Here is a 14,618-nt window from a genome sequence, read left to right on the forward strand (position 1 = left end):
CGTAAACAACAAAATCTGAGACTTGAATGTATTTGTTTGTGTTCAACTGCTAATTTTTTGTGTTCGCATTATATTGGAAATTGTATTGATATTTGTTTGTTGAGAGAATTCGCAAGGATTTTAATGTAGATTCGATTGATGAGGCTGCAAGAAAGTCGAGATTGAGATGGTTTGGTCATGTACAGCGTATGAATGAGTCCCGTTTACCTAAGTTAATTTTGAATTATGAAGCGAATGGTCAGAGAGGTAGAGGTAGACCTCGAAGACGGTATTTTGATTCTGTTAAGTGTGATTTGAGTGAAAGAGGATACTATTAGAGTAAGGAAACTAAAGACCTGGCTCTTAAGGCCTGGCTCTCGACAGAGTGATTTGGAGAAGTAATATTGTTAGAGGAGAAGTGAGGCCGCCGTTACAAATCAGACCAGACGCCGCAAGGCATTAATGGTCTTTAAACGCTTGTTGTTGTTGTTGTTGTTGTATTTGTTCGGTGATGTCATAGTTGATGCCAGCCAAGTTCTTAATTCGAAAGATGATTCTAAGCCGTAGTTTATCGCGCACCCGTACACACTCACTCACCACAACTTATAGGCAAATGAGAGTGTGCTGCGTCGAAATAAGCGTTTGTTTATTACAACAGCCAATTTTCGTTGTTTTGTTCCGCCTATGCTGCAGGCCAAGTACAGAACGTAACAAACACTTCAAGTAAATTTTCGCTGCCGTCGACGAAATAAATTATTCTGTAGATTTGTAGTTAGCTCAAATGTGTTTTTTTAATCATTAAGCTTTTGAAGTCAAACTTAAATCATTCAAAGAAAACCGACTGGCCAATTGAATCAAAGCGGTGGTTATAAAATGGAACCTCTTCAAAAGTACAGATAGAACCGTTTGTAATTTCCAAATTCCATATTCAAATGAAGCGTCACATTTAGACATAGTTTATTTTTATACTTTTTTTCCAGTATTCTTGTTCTATGCATACACAACTCAAATGTAAAATGTTTTGCCTTAAATATACGTGTGCATTTTGAGTTCATTGATTCGGGATTCATTTGAATAGATCACATTACGTTCTTACAATCAACGTTCATTTATGAAACCGTTGTCTGATTTCATTCTCACTTCAAATGCATTCTTGAGTTATTGTTTCATAATCCGCGTCTAATTCAGAAGCGGCAGATGCATCACATTTGATCCAAGTGGCGTGAATGATCGGCAGCTCGGTTGGCTTTTTTTCTTTTGGTTTGTCACACTTGATTACGTTCATATGTGCAATTGAAGGTGAATTAGCCTGCGGCAGAGCCGTTCTTTGATTGAAAATTTCCATGAATAAATTGAATTGTGAATTTAATAGTCATTTAAAACCATCCTCGTTTAGTTGCATTGCTTCAAATATAGTTAGAATAAATGTTGCTTGCTTTTGGATTCGAGTGAACCAAATAAGCTTACTCAATCCTCGTGCAGGTTAAAGACAACCTAAAACACTTTTCCTGATATCAAATAACACTGCTTAAAAACTCTCTACTCAACAGAAAAAAATGCCCAAAAAGGCGATGAAATTAATTCAAGCATAATTTAATTGGGAAGCGATAGCCCAGATTATTCTAACTGTGTGAGATTATTGCAGATAATTGCATTTTAGTTTAAACTACAATTGTTCAGCAACAAAGAATCAAAAAATTCAAATTTTAGTGATGTGATCGCTTCAATGGAATCGTGAATATTTGTAAAAATAATTAGAAGAATTGCTTACTGTTTTTTCCATAGCACATTTTGCGATTTCGATCTCCTCCAGAACTCCAGAACTCTCTCCAGAACTCTCCGCCGGTGTGTCTCCAGAAGTCTCCTCCGGTGTTTTTGAAGAAGTATCCTTCGATATTTCCGCAGAAGTCTGCTTAGGCTTGCTTTTAGTATTTCCCATTGAACTAACAACCTGAAAAATGCACAATTAACTTTTCGGTCTTGTCTGAAACTTTTCGAATTTGTCGAACCAAATTTATTTAATGAAAAGTTCGAAACAATTTATTTGAATTAAATACATCCATTGGTGGAATGAATTTTGTCGAAAATTGCCATGACTGTATAAAAACAATAACAGAACAAACTATTTTGGGTACAAATTAATATAATTTACTGAGGGGCTGCAAATATTATCCACACACAGTGAAACGTTTTGTTCTACCGACATATAATTATGTTTGCTAATGAAGTATGACTGATGCCGAGTAAAATGTATAGCATAATCAAGGAAAATTTTTTCTACCGTCGTAGCATATTTTGTTTCAATTTCATCGCAATGCCCTCTCTCTTTCTCGCATCCAGAAAATCTAGATACAGATATTCATCATCGCTCAGCACGCTTGAGCCAAGCCAAGGCATTGGAAGAGGTGACGTTGTACAAGTGCGAGAAGTTAACACGAAAGGTGAATGTTATTAAAGACAAATACAAATTTCTGTTCGGCTTCTTCTTTTCCTTTTTGCGTGTGCACTTTGTTTTTTGCTCGCTCTTCATCGGTTCGCGGCGCTGTGAATGGGACAGTTTTATTTTTATAACATCTTGTTTGGTGGCATTTTGTATTTTTGAGAACCAAATGAAAGATTATCATTGAAATTGATTCGAATTCAAATTGAGGATTCGATACGATGTTTCTATTTTTCTCACTCGCGCCGTGGTATGTGGAAACGTTCATATAAAAATTTTCCTATGGTTCGTAATGCAAATGAACCGGCCATATCATTCGATTGAAATCAAATTATTTGAAAAATGTGCTCGTGTTCGAAGTGCATCACGGATAGACGTTCAATCTGTTTCAGCTAAAAAACTTGCAGAAGCTGAAACCATATATTTCAATGTGATCAGCGTGTAATTTAGATGCTGTGCCATTGCGATGCATTGTGGATGCGATGGCCGAAGCTTATTATGCTGAAATGTGCGTGCACGCATTGCAATCGTGGCTCGCAATCACAATACGCCATAGTTGCAGTCAGTTGGAGTGAATTAAGCTACCATTTAGTTTTGTCTGTTACACATCTTCATAAATATTTACATGAGCAAATGGTAATGATGACATCTCTCACTCTCTTCTCTCTCTCTCACTTGCCGTTCTTGAGCCTCCGTAATGATCAGCAACTGAGTGCATTGTGAACATGAAATTCCCCTTTGTTTGTGTAGTCGATCGTTCTTTCGATTATTATTATTGATGCAGTTACAACTATTGATGCTGTTGTGATTTTAGTGGTTATTAGATTGCTAACGGTCTGACGTAATGATATCTGCAGCTCTTTTGTTTTACAATAGCCATTTCCCTATATCACGAAAATGTGAAAACCAACTGACTTGGACCGTGTCTCTCTCTTCTGTTTTCATTGAGCATTTGACATCCGGTGTCATTCCTCAAGTGAGTTCATTACATTGCTCTCGAAGTGCGTTCCATTTTGGTGATCAATAGAAAAAAGCAAAACATTGTGGATTCCCTCGATCCCACTGACTTCGTTCGATCGTTTCTTCGTTTGCTATTTGGAAACTAGACAAAGTCGCAAAACCATATTGTTAGTCGACAATGGTTTCATGCTATCGATTCACTTGAAACGATGGGCACGATATTGGTTTTTTGTTCCGTACCTTTTGATAGGTTTATTTGTTTTCCTCCCATCGCAAAAGTAACGAGCCGAGTTTGCAGACTCAAGCCGAGGCGCTTAATAAGTGGAAGCGAGCTTCAGTTGAAAAGTATTACAATGACAAAATTAAATTGACGATTTCGTTTGTGTTGCGATTTTTGCATCTCTTTTCTTTTTCAAGACTTGAGTCTTGATGAGATCCAACCGAAATGGGTTCCAGTGCAGCCGTACAAACGAAACAATATGAATGAACCAGGCGAATTTGAACGAGAGCTAACGAATGAGACCCACTCTTGCATTATTTGTATTTTATTTAAGCCCAATTTAATAAGATTGAGATAAACGTAATGATAGCGCACAAAGTGTTTCAGTCAGCAGTCAAAGGATAAACCGATATTGAAATTTTCGATTTGGTTTTGTTTTGTTCCGTCGCTGCACTTGATCGTTCGGTTGGAATGGTTTCAGGGCGCACAGATTGAGACGTATGGTCGAATGTGAACATCAGCTTTAAATACTTTATTGATGCCCATCAATACATAAAAGGAAACCTAAATTGCACTACAACTGCGATGATTGGGATGATTTATGATAACGAGAAAGAGACGGCCGTAATGTTGTGCATGAAACCGAACCGTACTAAGGCCCAACTCGAGTTGTTCGCGAATGCAATGCAAATCGGTTTTCGTTTTACTGGCGGAAAAGTAATAAAGATGGCATTTTTACTTGTCGTTGTCAATCATTTGGGAACTTTCATGCCTTTTCCAAGTAATCTCCCGGCTAAATTACGACTTTTGTTCACACGTACCGGGCTCTAAAGTAGGCACTACACTTGTTGTGTGCTTCGAACCAAACGGAGAAAGAGAGATTGATGTGAATTTTGCTGGCGCTTTGTTATTCCATCCGCGCGGATCATGTACAAATCGGCATGGGATATTGGATTGGATATCGACATGCCAACTTATTAGGATGATATTGTCATTTTTACTGGAAATAAAATGTAATTACCAAAGACAGGTAGACTGCTATTCACTATCGACAATTTATTGAGATCATTACGTGAACAAGTACGTCGACGAGTGTGCACCGGCAATCGCATTAGAAACGGGATATTTAAAAGATTCTTCAAGTATTTACGCTTAATTATTTTCGCTATTTCTGATTTATTGCGGCTTCGGTGCGTCTGTCAAATAGCGATAATTTTTGTAACTCTATCATCCTATTGTGCAAATGATATGTCTCCAATCAAACAGAAATAGTTCAATTGAATTCTCCCGAAAAATTGAAATGTCGGAAGATTATGTGAATCGTTTGTGTGTTTGCATACACATGACAACAATAAATTTCCACATTTCGACGGAATAAATCCAGAGTAGGAAAAAACGGCTCAAATCAAAGCCCGGTTTCAATTATTGGAAATTTATTTGTGTGTAAGAAGATTAACAACGATCAAACAATAGGAATTAACTAGAAAGGTTTTTCCCTCTGACGTAAAATCGTTTGGTGGTTTTGTGCATTTTAACCAAAATATTCAAATTTTAGTGATGTGATCGCATCAATGGAATCGTGAATATTTGTGAAAATAATTAGACGAATTGCTTACTGTTTTTTCCATAGCACATTTTGCGATTTCGATCTCCTCCGGTGTGTCTCTAGAAGTCTCCTTTGGTGTTTTTGAAGAAGTATCCTTCAATATTTCCGCAGAAGTCTGCTTAGGCTTGCTTTTAGTATTTCCCATTGAACTAACAACTGAAAAATGCACAATTAACTTTTCGGTTTTGTCTGAAACTTTTCGAATTTGTCGAACCAAATTTATTTAATGAAAATGTTGAAAAAAGAGCTCAATCAAAACAATACACATTGCTTGCTTTTTTTCGACTTCGTTCATATTCGTAAACAAAAGTAAACAGAAATAATACAAAAAAAAATTCAATACCGTGAATGAATGAACAAAAGGAAAAAAGAACAACAAAAACTGGAGCAACGAAACAATCGTTGATAATTGATTATCATGTAATATTTGAATTTAATGCACAATCCACTTAAATTGTTCTGTCTTGTGATATCGATTATATCGTTCTGCGTTCTGCCCAATGTTGTATGACATGTACTCAAGCTTAAGTATTGCCTCTAACTCTCCACACATTTATTTCATCACCGCACATATACATCCGCGCATTCACATCGACGCAAAGTGTTTATGAACCTGCTACACAGCGTATCAAACCTATACATAGACGCTGTTATAGTAAGTTCATAAACACTTTGCGTCGATGTGTATGCAGTACAGAAAGAGAACATGTATAGAAACGAACGAACATTGTTGTTCTTTCTTCTTCATTCTCTCTTTCGCTCGCTCCTATGCAGATATACGTAAGGTATACGCAAAGGTGTAGATACCTTACGAACCGTTTCCCCGATTTACTCGGGTAAAGAGGGGATTCGACCCAGTGACGCTCACATCAAATCAATGCGAGATTATCCGATGCCCACCACATATAAGCAAGTACATTCGTGTTTGGGATTATACTCCCTCTTTCGTCGATTTGTACCCAATTACTCAAAAATTGCTCATCCATTACAACGACTATTACGTGACGGTGTGAAGATTGAGATCGACGACAAATGTGTTCAAGCATTCGAGACATTGAAGGGACATTACACATCACCGCCCGTTCTAGCTATTTTCGACCGAGCCAAAGAAACCGAAGTACACACCGATGCATGTTCCACTGGATATGGTGCTATGCTAATACAGAGACAGGAAGATGGGACTTTCACCCGGTTTATTACTACTCCAGGGCAACATCACCCGAAGAATCGCGTTCGCACAGTTATGAATTGAAAACATTGGCCATAGTTTATGCACTCCGGAAATTTCGAAATTATTTACATGGAATCCAGTTCAAAATAGTAACCGATTGTTGCGCCTTATCACTTACTTTTGATTAAAAAAAACATATGTCCCAAAATAGCCAGTGCTGATGTTTTCCTCTCAAATTATAATTTGTGTAAATTGACTGAAAATCTGGTTGAGAGAATAAGGCAGCCAATGTTTTTCTAATGGAGACAAACTGACAGGTCGATGGAACTAATCGGTGGCTTGGTAAATCACTATCATCACGCGCTTTTGTTTGCCACATGAGGGCTAGCGACACTTCCTTCGGTTCAACATATAATGAGTTCATTCTAAGTTCGACTTATCTTCTTGACTGCGTCGATACTTTTTCTAATTCTTTGGTCATATGTTGTGAAGTTTCCATAATTATTTTGACAGTTTTCTCATTTGCTTCGTGCCATAATTGTTCACAAACCTCAATTATTTCATTTGTGTTCACTTGAGTTAAACACATTGTTGCAAGCCCTGCAAACATATTTTCAAAGAATTGATCACATTCATCGAAACGATTCTCTGGCACAAAATGAAATTTATTATCTGAAGAAATGATAACTTCTCCTCTTAATGGTGTTTTCCTCTTCTCCGCTCCCTCGTCATCCAAAGACTGTTGCTCTGAACTAGTCACAGTAAACTTGCCATCACTTCCAACACTTAGTTTAAATCTTTTTTTATCCATTGTGAACTGAATTTACATTTGAATACAATATTATTATAGTTTATTTCACCGTCTGAACACTTCACACTCTAAATAGTTTTCATATGATGTACATATAATGAGCAATGAAACACATCACCCGATCGGAACACCTAGCCACCAGTCCTGTCGACTTCGGAGTGGCACTCTATGACTTCAGATGGTGTTCAATCTCAATTACATCACATTTGTCACAATCACTAAGTAAAATTGAATGTTTTATTTTTCTTTTCTTAAATTTCAGTTCGAAGCAAATTAAAAATGACGGCAGGCCCGTAGCCAGGATTGATTGTATGGGGTGGCATGACCAATTTTTGGGGTGGCGCGTAATTTTCAATTTTACAAAAGAAATTTTTGATATTAAATATCCTGAAACTTAATTTTCCCTTGATTTGATGTAAAAAATTTTTCAAATGTCATCGATTTCGGCTTTCTTGGACTGGCGGCAAATCATTTTCAACCATAAATTCAGTTGCTTTAGTTTCAAATTCGTTGAAACTTTTTTTATTTTGTAACATTTTTATGTCCGCGATGACCAAATCAATCAGTGGCATTGCTCTGACGTAGCTCATTTCTCGCGACTGATGCAATTTATTGGCTGGCTCCAATAAATCTAAAACTCTTTTCAAGAATAAGAGCATGACAATGAATTTCGGCTTTTGAATGGCGTGCAATATATTTAAACAATAAATGTCGCAGACGATAAATATTCGTTATAAACAAAAGCATATCGAGAATGATTTTATAGGTCTCAATATCAAGTCATTATAGAAGATGAAATAAAACAAAATTCAGAAGTCGTTCGGCAATTCGTTTGGAAGTGTATCGTTCGGCTGTTTTTTCGTGTTTACTAATACTATTGAAGAACGTAATGCAACTCATTCTAATTTCAATTCCATGAATTATATTTGCTTCACGATTATTCATATTCAAGCATTTCACTTTCGGCTCTCTAAATGAATTCATTAGGATGATTTTATTCCGCATTTTGATTTTTGAGATGACAATGATTTTTGGGGTGGCTGAAAAAATTCGTGGGGTGGCGAAACCGAGATTTGAAGGTTACGCGAAACAAAGTTGAAATCGTGGCAGAGGTACCAATTTCAAATCATTAAAATAGCATTTAAAGCATTTGCTTCTTAAAGAATCATTCTTTCTATTCAGAGTTTGCGAAATTTCTTAACAAAGCAAAAGAATCATCAAGCCGACAATCACACAGAATGCGTCGTTTTTGAAATATGTCTCTAAAGCGTATACAGAAATGTCAGAACACCAAACAGTCATTGAAACATTGTAAACCCACCGCATAGTCTATTTAGTGCGCATGGAAATATGTCTCTAAAGCATGTACAGAAATGTCACCATTGAAACATTGTAAACGCATAGTATGGAACGTGCTATAACAAGCTATAAAGACTATACGCGAAAGGACTTTGCGGTGGATTTACAATGTTTCAATGACTGTTTGGTGTTCTGACATTTCTGTATACGCTTTAAAGACATATTTACAAAACGACGCATTCTGTGTGATTTCACAATATTTTTTGTTCCAATTTAATTTGAATTCGTATATTTTTGTTCAGAAAAAGGCTAGAAACTCGACATTCGATTTGACAAAGCTCAAGGTAATTTTAACAGAACTAAAACAAACACGGAGAGTGGCTTGAATAGTTTTTTTTCATCATCAACTTTTGTTTGTTTTAGTTCAATTGAATTGGCAATGGCTGTGTCAATGAATCGACGAATGCACCTATTCAAACGGTGCTTAGTGCCAAATTACTTGCAAAAATGTTCATATTGCTTGGTTTTTGCAATGGACGGAACTTTGCACGCAAATGGATGTATCAAAGCTGGAACCAAAGTCAATGCCATTGGAGATATTTATGCCAAATTTCCGACGCCGCTGTTCAAGATCCGTTTGGACAATGCATACGATACACTGCACTTAGGGTGTACAAATTTTCGAAAAAAAATAAGAGTAGCAGAAATATACATGCCATTTGGAGTGGAAAAGAAGAAAAAATATATGGTCGGTACTCCGACCAAACATCTTTGTATATCAACCGAAAAATAATCGATTTTTAATCGATTCAATATCATAGAAGGGACTTTGATCAAAAATCAATTAAATTTCGATAAATCAGTTGAATATCGATTTAACATCGATATTTACCTGCGTTATGGCACTCTAATTCATATAATATTCCTCACAAGAACAGAAAAGTATATTTGTATCAATGTTACAATAATTTATTCACGCTTATGTTGATCAAACTTTGCGAACAGTAAATTTTTGAAGTTTTTCTCTTTTCTAGCTTTTTGCCTTTTTATAATTCTGTCTGCCTGTCCAAGCATTCTTTCTGCTCCATCATTGGTGACAATTATAGTTTCTTCAACTACTTTCTTAATGGTTTCATACGATGTTGTGTGACTCCATGTTGCGGCATCTTGTTGCAAAAAATCAGCTGTTGTATCAAGCAATGAAAAGAGGAAAAAAGATCTTGAATCGACGAAGTCTTCCAAATTCATGTCAACAAACTGAGTCGTCTCCTCCATTCTAAACTTCAAAGAATGGATACTTCTTTCCCCTATATTTCTTGTTATTTGATGACGAATCTTGTTTTTTGTCTCTATCGAAATGTGGTTTGAAAAAAGAGAAAGAGTCACCAATTCTCCTCCAAGGTACCATAAATGCTCTTTAAAACCATTAATTGCAGTTTGAGCAACTTCTTCGTCATATTCTCGGTACATTTCTAGCTGTTGCATGAATAATAAGTCATTCATTGCAGCATTTGTTACATTCGGTGCTCGATTCCAAAACTTAACATAAAGATGTGAAATGAAAACACAGATTCGCTCTAATGCTACCAATGTAGGCTCATCCAAGTTCAAATATTCCCGGAATAGGTAAGTTTTTCCGATTAAGAGAGCTTTTGCAATCCATCTCGCCTTACTAATTGCCCCTAGTACTCTAATGGTTTTTGTAGTTTCAGTATTTAGCAGTTTCAGGCAAATATCATTCAGCTCAGCGTAATCATCTCTGACTGGAGTATCGGTATTACTTTTGATTTGTTCAATAGATTGTTCTCTTAATCGGCGCAAAAGTGAGGAATCTGCGAAATTCTCATCAACTAGAGGCCGATAGTTCCGCTTATTTATCTGATTCCAGTTGATGTTGATTTCATGTGATCCCTTGAAACTAAAGCCCGGCGTGTTACCTTTGTCGAGAAGTTTATAGCAAACTTTCTTAAGAATCAGTTCCATTATATGATGGCGACAACATATTTGAAGTAGTGGCTTTCGAACTTGCTCTTCAAATTTAGCGCATGCTCCTCCATAGTAACCAACATTTGCATTTTCGGCATCACACAATAGGCCTATAATCCGATCCAACAGGTTAAATTCAACAATTACATCATATAAACTGTGGCTTATAGTATCCGCTGATCCATTCTCAATCACATTGATTCCAAGACCGACATGCATTCCCTCATTGTATAGAACTGATGCCAGTCGCTTTCTTTTCGATAAATGAGCTGCATTCAGTTCATGAAATGTTTTTGAATCGAAGAGAAGAACTCCTTTTGAATTGCGACGCTTCACTTCCTCTGAAATATTTTCAACAGTATCATGGCGAATTCGTGTGGAATTTGCATGGAAAGTGGAAGCAGCTAAGCAAAAGTCTTTGGGATTTGCATTGAATTCTTTTACAAATGCTTTCGAAACTATTTCCATTTGCCTAAAACTGAGGCCAGCATCGTCCATCGCCTTGATTGTATTGGTTTTGAGTTTCTTTTTCGGCGTAGAGTATTCATGTTCATCTTCATCACTCGAGCTCGAGGGTTGATAACTAGACTCGCTTTCGCTGCAACCGTATTCTGATTCAGACCATATTTCGACCCCATTATTTGCACATTCCAAGTTCAGGTCACCATCATCCTCATTTAAATTCAAATCAAAAAATGTCATACGGCGATCGGCCCGTTGATCATACAAAAATTTTTTTTTGATGGCATTCAATTTGCTCTCTGAATTTTGTTCAATAATGTCGAACAAATGTTTGCTTTTCTCTAAAAAGTTATTTTCTTTCTCTTTTTGGGAGTCACTACCTTTCGTTCGACTTGACACTATTCTCTTGAAATTTGTGATGAGGTTTTTGACTTTCAAGCGAATACTCGGTTTACTTCTTAAAGGTAAACCTACCCGATTCCAAGAGATTTTAATAGCTTCCACGACATTTGATATTTTTTCATTTTCCGTTTCATTTGAATTCCATCCGGAGCAAGAAAGTTTAATAACATCCATTTCAGTCGGAAGTTTGTCTCCAAAAGTCTCAATACAATCTCCAATCAAATAATGATAAACAGGATTTCTCTTTGTAACGAGACAAAAAAAATAAATTGATACATGTTTTACTCATTTTGTCAGATTTTTCAAAGGCTATATTTTTATATAAGTGACATTTTTTGGCGTTCAATTCGAGTTGAAGATATTTTTTTCAAGAAAAATTGGCTCAAAATTAAAATATTATATGAAAAAAGTCGAATTTACTCAATGAAATGAATGATTTCTTCTTCACTTGATAGACAAAAAAACTTCGCACTATAGACAACATCATAACACGATAACACGATTATTAAAAATAAATGGTAAAATACGAAGAAATAGACATCGCTTTACAAGCTATGGACTAAAAGATTGAAACACATAGGAATAGATCTAATTGAAAGGCACTGAGATTTCTAGTTCTTTTTTCGAATTAGTAAAATTCACATTGCTTTTTACCTCATGTGGCTGTTGCCATGAACATGATGGTGATGGTATTCCTTCCATAATTACTTCCGAATATTCCTTGAATGGCGTGTTTCAGATGACACAAAAGGGCGGTTGAAAAATATTTGTTTTGATTGTATGGATAACTTTATAGTCGAATATAGGAAAAAAAACAGACAGAAAAAACTAGGTGATCATGATTCTTATTGTGTCATTTAAATAATCTTTCTCTCTCGATAATTTTTTTTCGATAGAAATATGTATCGAACAAATCCTTGCAGCAATTCAAAATGAGCAGTTTGAAAACAGCAGCAAGTGCATGAATTGAAAACTTATTTATCATAATTTAAATGGTTGAAGAGCTCTTTTTTAATCTCTTTGTTCGATTTCAGTTAAGTAGTTTGTTTTTCCCCTTTGTGGATTTGAGAGTGTTTTTAAGGCACAATTCCCACATCCGGGATCGTTTTGTAGACATGAATGGAGGTGAATCATTGTCATAAATCGTCAACCATAAGAGCAATGCTCTTCGAGCATTTTTCTTATATGATATCACAAAAGACGCATTTTACTTACTATATTTTTTGTGTGTTTGGTTTAAATGAATTTGATCATATCTGATATTCGCGCAATCGTTTCGTCTCTTCTTCATATGATATATTCAATTAATTTTGAAACAGGATTTCAACACCATTGACCGGTTTGTTTCAACACAAGGTCGAACATTTATTCTAGGGGAAACTATCTGCTCGAGAAGCAGCATCTCCGAACATACGTAAAAAATTGCAATACAGCAGTTCGATTCGTTCAATTTTAATAACAAGAAAACCCCTAGTTTTCATCATAAAATAACCAAACTCATCGTTCCGTATATATAAAGAGCCACAAGATTCAGAAGAACTGAGTTCGTTCATCAGTTTTGCCCAGTAATATTGAAAGCATTGGCTCTATGCATTATTTTGTAAATCAGTCGTATAATCTCGGGATATTTTTTGAAGCCTGGTTTTGCTGGGATTCCGCGGTTTTTTGAAATGCCCGTCAACGAAAACATTGCCAAAAAATTGTCGTTGAAACACAAATCAGCTCACTAAATCGTTCAAACCTAGTAATCGTTGATGGGTGAATTTGAAATCGAATTTGTGAATCATTTGACAAACATGAGTGAAAATATATCGCACGAAAAGTTTGCACTTCTCGAGCAAGAGGTGAAAAATCTAAAAGAAACGTTAGAAGCTTTCACGGTGTCGTAAAAAAGGCCACAGAGAAGGCTCACAACAGATTCAATGTTTGGCGATGATGAATTTTTTCCGATCAAAACATTCACCGAAATGAATACTTTTGAAGGAAGGCTAAAAAATGATATATCATTTCGAAAGGAATTAGTAAGTTAAACTAATTTAAATTTGTCAAAATGTAATGGTGATTTGAATTTTTCTACCAGAAGCCTTATTTTTGAATTTTCTCATTGTTTGCAAGTTGAAATCGCTAATTTCAAACATTGGAGGCACAACAGGAGAGGAGTGTCACAAAACAGTAGGGAACTATGTGATGGAACACTGTTTCGACGAACATTTTTTGGCGATGTTTTCGTTCACGGGCATTTCAAAAAACCGCGGAATCCCAGCAAAACCAGGCTTCAAAAAATATCCCGAGATTATACGACTGATTTACAAAATAATGCATAGAGCCGATGCATCATACACCGTCATCAGGCACGATGCATGGCTCCAGGAATTTTTTCGCCACGCTAAAAACCGCGCTAATAAACGTACATTTAATTGAATAAATTTCCCTTTGACATTGTTGCAAATTATTCATCATTTTATGAACATTGATAATTTTGCAGAATTAAATGGAAAAAATGTGTTTTTAATTGAATAAAATTTGAAAAAAATCACAGAAATGTTCTTTCATGATTATTTGTCATGCAGAATTTAACAGAAATACATCAAATTCAGACGTTATGCAAATACTTTATACTTTGTTGCATCACATTCAATTTTTTTCTTTGTAAAAGGAAAGGTCAAGGCAAAATAATTAAAATCCCAAATGGAATTTCATATTCATGGTTAAGTTTCATCTGATTTTATATAATTGTTTAGACGGGCTGCAATAAATATTTTTGGAATCAAAGTCGAAAAGTGTGAAACATTTTTGGCAACGCAAATACATTTCTGTTACTTTTGATAAATATGCTCCATTAGTTTGACTCAAACGCAAACCATCGAACACACAATTTTTTCACTCACATACGTCGAACGTTGTGCATGTTCATTTGTTCATTGTTCATATTTACAATACATTCAAAGACGTTTTACGCGACACACAAGCGGTACACATGTATGTAATATAGTCCAGAGTGTGTACGAATCGTGTGTGTAATACACACTGTGTATTTGTATTCGTATGTATGACTTGCGTTCCTCTCCTTCCACTTCGTTTCTCTTGCGTCATAACACACTACGTTCAAGTAGAGCAAACATGCCACACAAACACATATAATGAACACGGTTTATGTCGTGAGAGAAAAGAAGACGAAGAGGGAGATACGAAGAGATACACCATGCAGAACAATGTACTACTGATACATATACAACCCAATGAACCATGTACGTGCATTCGAAGCTTACACATATTGTGTAT

The 14,618-nt window shown here is 35.9% G+C and overlaps 1 long non-coding RNA gene across 1 annotated transcript; it reads left to right on the forward strand.

Moving 5' to 3' along the window:
- Nucleotides 1–12,869: 12,869 nt before the first annotated feature.
- Nucleotides 12,870–13,878, forward strand: LOC129571703 (uncharacterized). The gene is made up of 2 exons (XR_008688323.1): nucleotides 12,870–13,357; nucleotides 13,452–13,878. It is a non-coding gene; the product is annotated as an uncharacterized LOC129571703 (long non-coding RNA).
- Nucleotides 13,879–14,618: the final 740 nt, after the last annotated feature.

This window comes from Sitodiplosis mosellana, unplaced genomic scaffold (genome assembly GCF_009176505.1).
Source record: "Sitodiplosis mosellana isolate CC-2019 unplaced genomic scaffold, AAFC_SMos_1.0 Smas_scaffold_3151, whole genome shotgun sequence".
NCBI lineage: Eukaryota > Metazoa > Arthropoda > Insecta > Diptera > Cecidomyiidae > Sitodiplosis > Sitodiplosis mosellana.